A 9,635-nucleotide genomic window follows, 5' to 3' on the forward strand; every position below is an offset into this window, starting at 1 on the left:
ACAAACAAACTAAAATCTGTCAGCAACCTTTTGGGCCAAAACAAGTTCATGCCATAAACTGTTATTGTTTGTTAATTATTAGTGTATGTAACAAGCTTTCTTATCTATTCAATTTAGTCAAATTAGTATTATTTCGTTTTAAAATACACGTCTACTTTTAAGTATAGCAAATTGGTTGATATTGTTAAAGAGCCCTCGGTGTAATTTTAGTACATCGATCATCACAACAATAACGTTGTCAGGTAATAAATTTTTGTTAAGACACAATACACCGATTTGTATCATAATGAATAAGGCTGAATACATTAAAAAGATCAATTAGATAGACTGTAGCTTAGGCTTAGTGATTTTGTGCGTAAAAGTACACTGCCGAACTTTCGATGACTTTTGATGAAATACCAAATGACGAACTTGTACCATATTTCCCGCCAAAAAATAAAGAAGTTAATATTTTAGCGTATTAAGGCGTTTTTGATCGTAAATGATTTTTGTATAACAGACGTTAGACGAATAGGTATATTCTCTTTGCCTGAATGCAACTATATTTTGTTGGTGTGCAACCAAAAGAGAAATTTCATTGAGGAAGTTTATTATCAAAGTATATGCCGAACTCGTTGATATTTTTTCTTTTGGCTTGTCATATGCTTTGTCAAATTAACCTATATAAATTTCCACGAATTGCTTTTTTTTTATTTCGTTGAAATTTACATATGTCGGTCATTTTGCTCTTCAAATTTTAAACTATATATTAGAAGGTGGGAAACTGATTATTTATTAAAATGTAAAAAAAGTAATGTAAATGTATTTGCTTTAGGTCAAAGAATATTTGTTTTTTGTAATTTTAAGAAGCAATTATCAACTATTGTTCATAGAACCGCCTTCTATTGAAGTGTTTGCAGTTGCCCAAAAATCTGCATCTGTATAAAGCGATCATTTTGTTATTCTATGTTAAGGGATGAAAATTTCAGGAACTCAATTTTCGGCTCTCCCTCGACACCAATTGCGAGTATGGTCTTGAGGAAACGATGATAGTCCGTCGGAAGGGGACGATAAATGGCTGACCCTTGTTAAGAGAGAGCCATATCTCTTGCACGTTAAAGACACCCTTGTAGATTTCGAAAAAGAGTAGGCTAATGCCGCTACAAGGCAGAACTCGCACCCGCAAAGTGGAAAGGGATTAATATAAGTTGCAAAATTTGTTTCCCAATTCACTATAAAAAAATATGTTTAAACTAAGGATGTATTCTTCTGACTTTTCAGTCTCGTTCAGTCTCTTTGAAATCTCGTTCTTGAATTATTCCCAAAACTTGTGATAGAAGTGGAAAATATCAATGAATTTTGAAAAAAGTATATTCAAACAGAAATCTGTGAAAAAATTGTGTATTAACAATGAATGTTTTTTGAGTAATCCAATTTTTAAAAAATTCGACCAATCAAGTCAGTATTTTTAGCCAAACTTTTGAGGAAATTGGTGAGGGATACATAAAAATGATTTTACAAGAATCATGTACATCCCATATCATTTAATTCTTTTCACATTTCTTAGATATGTATTTTTTCAATCATTTATAACAAAAAAGTTGAAATAATATGTACTTTGTTCTTTAAACCGAAAAATCACAAAAATACCAGATTAACAGAATGGTATATTTTACACAAAAAAGCGTCAAAATATGATAAAACATTCTCATATTAACACCTACCTATATTTTTTGTAAGCAGAATTTATTTAGATTGGTCCACTTCGTCTTTATAGAAAGTATGAAAAAAAGTTTAATTCAGGAACTGTGATTTTTTTCACGGATATAGCCCAAAAATAGGTAAAAATCGATGAAAAATGGGATAATTCTCAAAATTGGACATTCTCGAAGGGCCGTAGCAAAAAAAGAAGTGCACCACCATATGATTTTTTTCTTCACCAATTATTTTTTTATAGTCTTATAAACACAAAAATCAGGTTAAGAAAAAAAGTTTAATTCTAGAAATGTTTGGCTCCTCAGAGGTGTACATCCTTTAGATAGCACATTGCTAATTGTCCAGATCAGGGAGTGGACTGATTTTCCATAATAAAAGAAGGAATATTTAAAGTTCGTAAAGCACATATACGAGCTAATTTAGGTACAAATATGTGTTTTTCGAAGTCCAACTTATTTATTTTCTGTAATCATGTTTAAATGCAAACATGACTCTGCGACTAAATCGTATGCAACCTTGAAAAAAGTAACCTTGTTTAAATACACTTGCCATGGTTGTCAAAAAGCGGGATGTAAATAAACTGAATATAATGCTGCTGCTTCTTATTTAGTTTAAAATCGTGTAAGACATATTAAATGTGTTAAGATGTTTAACGTTTTTAATGATTTAAATAACAGATGATTTGAGTATTCTCAACATAAGCTTTTTAAATAAAGGCAACAGAAGTATACCGCTGTTCAAAACTCATAAATCCATGGACAAAAAACAATATCGGGGTAACAAACTAAAACCGAGGGAAACGCATTAAATATAAGAGGAGAACAACGACATAACACCGAAACGTAACACACACAGAAACGGACCAAGCATCAGACAAAACACCGCGAGAATAACAAATATAACATGAAAACCAAATACATGAATTTGGGATAGACATGTGCCGTGCCACGTCTTACCTCATTATCTCAAAAATAAGAGAAAACACAAACGACTCAACGTTAAAGTGCAACACACACATAAACGAACAATAATATAACAATGGCCATCTTCCTGACTTGGTACAGGACACTTTTAAAGGGGAATAAAAGTGGTGGGTTGAACCTGGTTTTGTGGCATGCCAAACCTCGCACTTTAATGGCAAAGTTAAATATAACATTGAGATGACAACATAATATTACAGGACTTCAATACAAATGAATAGGAGAACATATTAGACAAAGAAAAACATGATTAATAGATAACAAAAAGCATCAGGTTTAAAATTCAATACGCCAAAAACGCGCCTTGTCCACACAAAAATCAACAGTGACGCCCAGATATAAAAGATCGAAAGTGAAAAAGGTACAATAGAAATGCACGTCATTGCGTATGTAAAAGAGGAACGAACCATACCAGAGGGACAGTTAAACTCAGAAATCGAAAATAAATTGAAAACGCCATGGCGTTTCATCAAATTAAAAAAGACACACAGACAAACACTAGTACACATGACACAAAAGCAAAATAGAAAACTAAAGAATAATCAACTCGAACCTTAAAAAACACTACAAGCAGTTGTGAAATAAAAAATGAAAAAAGACCTCATAATATCATTCGTTGTTTTAGGCAGTTATATTCGTTTTCATGCTGTGCTGTGTTTTGGGGACTGTTTTTTTTGTCTCTTGGACTTTAATTTTATTTTGTTCATGGTTTAAATTAATATCTTATTCAACTCATGAATTGAGATGTCGATTTCCCTTGGTATTATTTAACTTCAAAGACATTATCTTTCAGTATTAAAAATCGGAAAACGGATTGCCTTCACGTAAAATGAAGAAGATTAACACAATAAGACATCCGCAAAAATAATTTAATTTGCTCACGGTCTTATATTTATATATATATAATATATATATTACGGTTTACAAATGTGTCGAGGTTTGTGATTGGATTACAACAAAGAGATTTCAGTATGTATTCAGGAAACTGCCGGGGTATATACGACGTTTTTATCCCCAATTGGAACCTCAAAAACGTCATCATAACACCAGTAACTATGTGACGTAGTCAACAGCTATTAGACTGCCAGAGGCTCACAGAGGGAAAATAATGACGTTCTTCGGTCAATAATACATTTTTGATACAAAATAACGCAATTTACACTTTTAATACATAAATTTAATATCAAAAGTGTTATTATAAATTATTACATACACGATCGCGATGTTCACAGCAAATTAGAAAATCCTTCACGTATGCCGAACATATCAGGTTGGGTTTTTCAACTTATATACATGTTGTCAACAAATACCTGCACTGGAAAATAAAATTAAGTAAGGGGTAATCCGTAATATATGTGTAATTCAGGTCTCAGACAGGGTATATACTATGACATTCCCGGCTTAGGGCTTATATCCCCTTCGCCTTCGGCTTAGGGATATAAACTCTAAGCCGGGAATGTCACAGTATATACCCTGTCTGAGACCTGAATAACATATAATAAATAAAGGGTAAAGTAAAGTCCGTATGCTGGTAACATATAAGAAAATTATTACTTAATGAAAGTTTTAGTATTATTAGTGAAAGTAATAGTAAAAAGGTGATGCATTGAAATCGTTAATATCTTTTAATAATGTTCTTATAAATATATAAATAGATTGCCTAACAATGTAATTTTAACTCACTATTTAGTATGTAAATATAAGAATTTTAATTTTAAAATATTTACAAACGATGAAAATATACGCAATATTTCGCTAGACCAACTAGCTTTATCAAGCGTGCATCTATCTAGGTGAAATCGGATGTAGATGATAAGAAACTTTTGCAGCTCAATGTATATGTAGCACTTAGCTGCCTTGAAAATAGGAAAAATTTGCAGCTCAATATCTATGTTGAATTTGGATTGAGCTGCCTTAAAAATAAAAACAAATTGCAGCCCCATGTATATGTTGCTCTTGGATTTAGTTGCCTTAAAAAAACATAATTGGTAGTTGAAATTAGCAACGTCTATTGGCCAATATTACGGGATAAAAAGGACGATGCTTTGTTTTTAAATTATTCTTTATCTTTCCTGTATCTTTTCTCGTCTTTTTCGTTAAGACCATCAGGTTCTAAAGTGTGAAGTTGGTGGATCCAAAAGTTTTCTCTTCTCCTTCTCGCCGTGGTGTCCCACTCGGTGTTGACTTCTATAATTTTGAAAGTGACATTATCAAAAGGATGTTTCGTTGAACGAAGATGTCTTGTGAGAGGAAAGTTTTTGTTGGTTTTGTACGATGAACGATGGTTATTAAGCCGAATATTAAATTTGTCCATTGTTTCTCCCACATACTGAATGCCACAAGTGTCACATGTTAATATATACATTGAGCTCTCCGTTTTACAGTTGGAATTAGAGTAGATGGTATAATTTTGTTTAGTAACGGAGCTGATGAAAGAACTGCTTGTATTGGCAGCTTTACAACACAAACAATTCCTTCGATCACATTGTTTGTAGTAACCGGGCGATTGAGTAGGCTGCTTTGCTAATACATAAGTCACTAATTTGTCACGGATGTTTTTAGGTCTTCTGAAGGCCAAGACTGGTGGTGATGAAAATACTTTTTTTTAGATTTAAATCATTTTCAATAATTTCCAATGCTTCTGAACAATTGATGACACATTTTTAAAATCAGGATGGTAAATGTGTACAAGAGGTGTTCTGTTAGCTGCTTTATTCTTATCTTTGTACTCAAGAAGTTCTTGGCGACTAGTTTTGTTTGCTCTTTCGAAAGCGCTATACATTTTACATATGAATCCTCTATGGATCTCTGTACTGATTTATCCACACTCCCATATATTTGTATGTCATGTGCTGCTATTTATAGGCACTTATATATATATGTAATGTCTAAAAATAGCAACAATCAACATTCAATCTAATTAAGCGTGGATCAGTTTGTGAAAATAAACTGATACAGTTACTGAATTAAAATTATATAAATGTCTAAGAATATAACTAAAACACACTAATTGATACATTAATAAGTTCTATTAGATGTTAAAAAGAAAAACGCAATATTTCGCTAAACAAATTAGCTTCATCAGGCGTGTGCATCGGATGCATGACAAAAAATATTTTTATAGCTTAATCTATACAAGAGTTGAGGGACAGTGTAACATATTAATTCGGTCATAAAATATGCTTGTAGCTACAACTACATGAAGTTGGAATAAAAGTTTAACACATTTATAGATGTTCGATTAATTGTATGAATTTTTATAAATTAATTTGCATGATTTCAAGATAATTATGGTTTTGATTTGCTTTGAAATCTTTTTTCGTCTCTCTCATTGAGTCCATCAGGTTCAAGAGTTCGTAACTGGTGCATCCAAAATCTCTCTCTTTTTTGTCTTCCTTGTGTATCCCAATTTAGATTTTTCTCAATGATTTGAAATGTGATGTTTTCAAAATCATTTCCTGCTCTTAAAATGTGTCTTGTAATTGGGCAGTTCCTTTCTTTAAAGACAAGCACTGTTTGTAAGATTGAAGTTTTTGTTGGTTGATTCATTGGTGGGTTTTGTTACAAAACATCTATAGTAAATATACTGGCACCGTCCGGTTAAATATATAAAACAGCACAATAAGACAAAAAAAACAAATGAAGGGAAATAGGCTTTAACAACATTCAAACATACACCAATGGGACCTTGAATCTCCCAATCAAGAAGCACTAAACACTATATAAAATTAATATACTGCATAATGCCTGTTGAAGTGGAGTGTATACCAAAGTCTATTAATACATTTCAGCTGACTGTCAGTGAATAATAGACCATGTGGTTTTTAAGTTGACAATAGAAAAAAAATGACCAGTTCTTGTTACTAGTATTTAAAGTTGAAGTGCTTTCCTTTCTCAAATAGGTTTGAATAACATAAACGGTGCCATTTTTTTCACAATCAGACACGAATTACAGCTTTTGTTAATTAGTGTTTTTTTCAGTGAAGCACAAGGCGAAACTATTTGATAATCCAAAGCATAAAAAAAATATGAAGAGATCAAAAAGGAAAAAAAAGTATAGCAAAAGCCTGGCAAAGAATTAGAATTTTGCATGACGTTGATTCGTTCCTTATTTTTTTGTAAGAATCCAGTTCGGATATATATGTACATGCATTTGCGATTGATTTCGAGATAACATCAATTAAGAATAAAAAGCTGATGTTTTTTTTCTTAACTGAGGACCACTTTTCAGAGAAAATATTTTCTGCAAACAAATCTCGAATATGATAGAAATTGATATAGAGAAGGAAAATGTTCATCCCATTAAATGTTTCTGTATTTTAATTATCTATAAAATTATATAGTTAACAGTCATACACTTTCTCATCGAAATAGATTGAGCATACAAAATAAATCTTTAGTTTTGAACCCACAGGTCTATTTTAAAGTATAGCACAATGGTTAATACGAGCTCAAGGTCTTATAGGCACGATTTGTCATGTTCATCATATGATAAAACAACAATATTGCCAGATTAAATTTCATTTTTCTAAACACACATTGCACCGATTTCGTTTCGTGATGAATTAGACTAAATATATTATGTGATCCAATGAAATCAATTGTTACATTTATGTGTGGTTATGAATTTTTCTTTAACGCAAACTGCCGAACTTCGAATTACTTTTTAGAAAATTTTCTAAAGCCGAACTTGTATCTTTTTCCCGCCGAGCATCAAAATGTTTAATATTTGATTGCATTTTGAAGTTTTTAAAGGAAAAACGGATTCTAAGCTTTGATTAAAACATGCATGAACATTTTCCCAACACAAATAAAGCTATATGCTAGTTGAATGTAACAGTAAAGTACCATTCAATAAGGAAGTTTAATATCAATTTGCTAGCCGAACTCGTAAAAAAATCTGAAGGTTTTTTTCTAATGTTATAAATAGTCACCAGCATGTCAACCTACATGATTTCCACAAAATTACTTTTTCTTTAAATTGGTCGTTTCGCTCTATCAATTTAAATCTGTCTATGGGATGGTTTATCATGATTTGTTTAAGAACATGTTTATGAACGTAATGCTACGTGATTTCCCTTTTTTGTTTAATAGCTCTACTTAGAAAATAATAAACGTAAAGTATGCATTGTGTACTTTTGACATACTTATGTTTGCTTAATGATACGTATACGTAGTTTAAATAAAACTTACATTTCATTTAATTCATGGCTCCACAGCATATATAGTGGAGTGACAAATCAAGCAAATAGGTGTATTTTACGAAATAAATAGACAAGCAAAACTGCAGGCTAAAAACCATATATATGTAAAGCCAATACCTTAAATTATTTTTTTTTCCTGGTCAAGAGTTTTTTTCTGCAGTGCAGTTTTTTTTATGAAATGGAAAGATAAAAAAACATTTGGCTTATTCTTCAAATATCAACATGACAAACAATATGAATGTTGTTTTTATTTTCTTGTAGTCTTTTGACACATAATTTTGCATTTTTATTGAATTTAAGTGTTTATTCATTCTGGAAAACTAAAATGTTTTCTAATCATTCTTAATTTTGACCACTTTCACTGTGTTTTATTTTATTATTAATGTATTAATGAAGTGGTTACCATCTTTTTTAAATTGAGATTTAATCGATAATTTCACGATTTTTCAAATTAGAAAAAGTTTACAGTAAAATGGTGTTGCTTTGCATAAGGCTACATTCGGAACCTTCAAATTGAAGACATTATTGCAAGAGGTCAGAAACTGTGGCAGATAACAAACAAGGCATTGCATCGTATTTTTATATTCTAATAGGACGTGACTGTGTACTTATACATCCTGCTCAGCAAAGCCGATCTTTCACGGAAAGTTTTCTTCCAAATTTGAGAAATCAATTAACACATACTGTATAGTATCCGTTTAAATTAGTTTTTTTTAGTGATATCACATTTTTCGCGTGATAATCATGATAATGATAAAAAGGTAAACAAAAAGACTTCTTTTCTCATTAAACATAATACTGAACCTTGTAATACATTAATTTGTATATATAAGAAAGACTGGCATTTGTGATAGAAAGTTATTATTATCCATATATGATTTTAAGGTTTTCAAGATGAATGAAACAGACGGACAAATTCACCAACGGACTTCTACCGGACGTATAACGGATAAAACGGATGATGAACAGATATGAAACGGACATGAACGGAGGGATAATGGACAACATAGATACGTACCGAGGGAGTTTTTGCCCTGTGGAGGGATGCCTTCACATACATGGGTTTTCAGTTGCTTCGGATTCTGTATTTGTTCGTCTTCTGAATCATGATCAGGCGGCCTTATTGGTATTTTTCTCTGACATTATATATTGGAACATAAACTAAATCCAATTACACGAAAACTTTTTAATTATTTTAAGGTCACATTTATGTGATTTACATGACTTATAAGCCTTCGATCCAAGTGAGTTGTCTTATCACTTGCCCGTTGGCGTTTACAACCTTCTCCCCTGAGCCAAATTTAACCAAACTTTTGCACAATCCTCATTATGGAATCTAGTATCAAAAAATGTACCGGATGACCCCGCCCACCTTTCAATGGTAAAAATAGAAAATAGGGGCAAATTGCAAGTTTTTAGTTTTGGTTTCTTGTGTACAATTTGGAAATTAGTATGGCGTTCATTATCATTGAACTAGTATATATTTGTTTAGGGGCCAGCTGAAGGACGCCTCCGGGTGCGGGAATTTCTCGCTACATTGAAGACCTGTTGGTGACCTTCTTCTTTATATAGTCGGGTTGTTGTCTCTTCGACACATTCCCTATTTCCATTCTTAATTTTATTTGTCTAATATTTGGAAATGGTTATTTACTTGACTTAATCCACTTTGTCCAAAGGGAGACATAGGGCGACAACAGTTTCTTTCCATTTCTTCCTGGCCATAGTCGTTTGTTTTGTTCCTTTCTAGGTATTCCCA

Source organism: Mytilus trossulus, chromosome 9, assembly GCF_036588685.1.
Source record: "Mytilus trossulus isolate FHL-02 chromosome 9, PNRI_Mtr1.1.1.hap1, whole genome shotgun sequence".
NCBI classification, from domain to species: Eukaryota; Metazoa; Mollusca; class Bivalvia; order Mytilida; family Mytilidae; genus Mytilus; species Mytilus trossulus.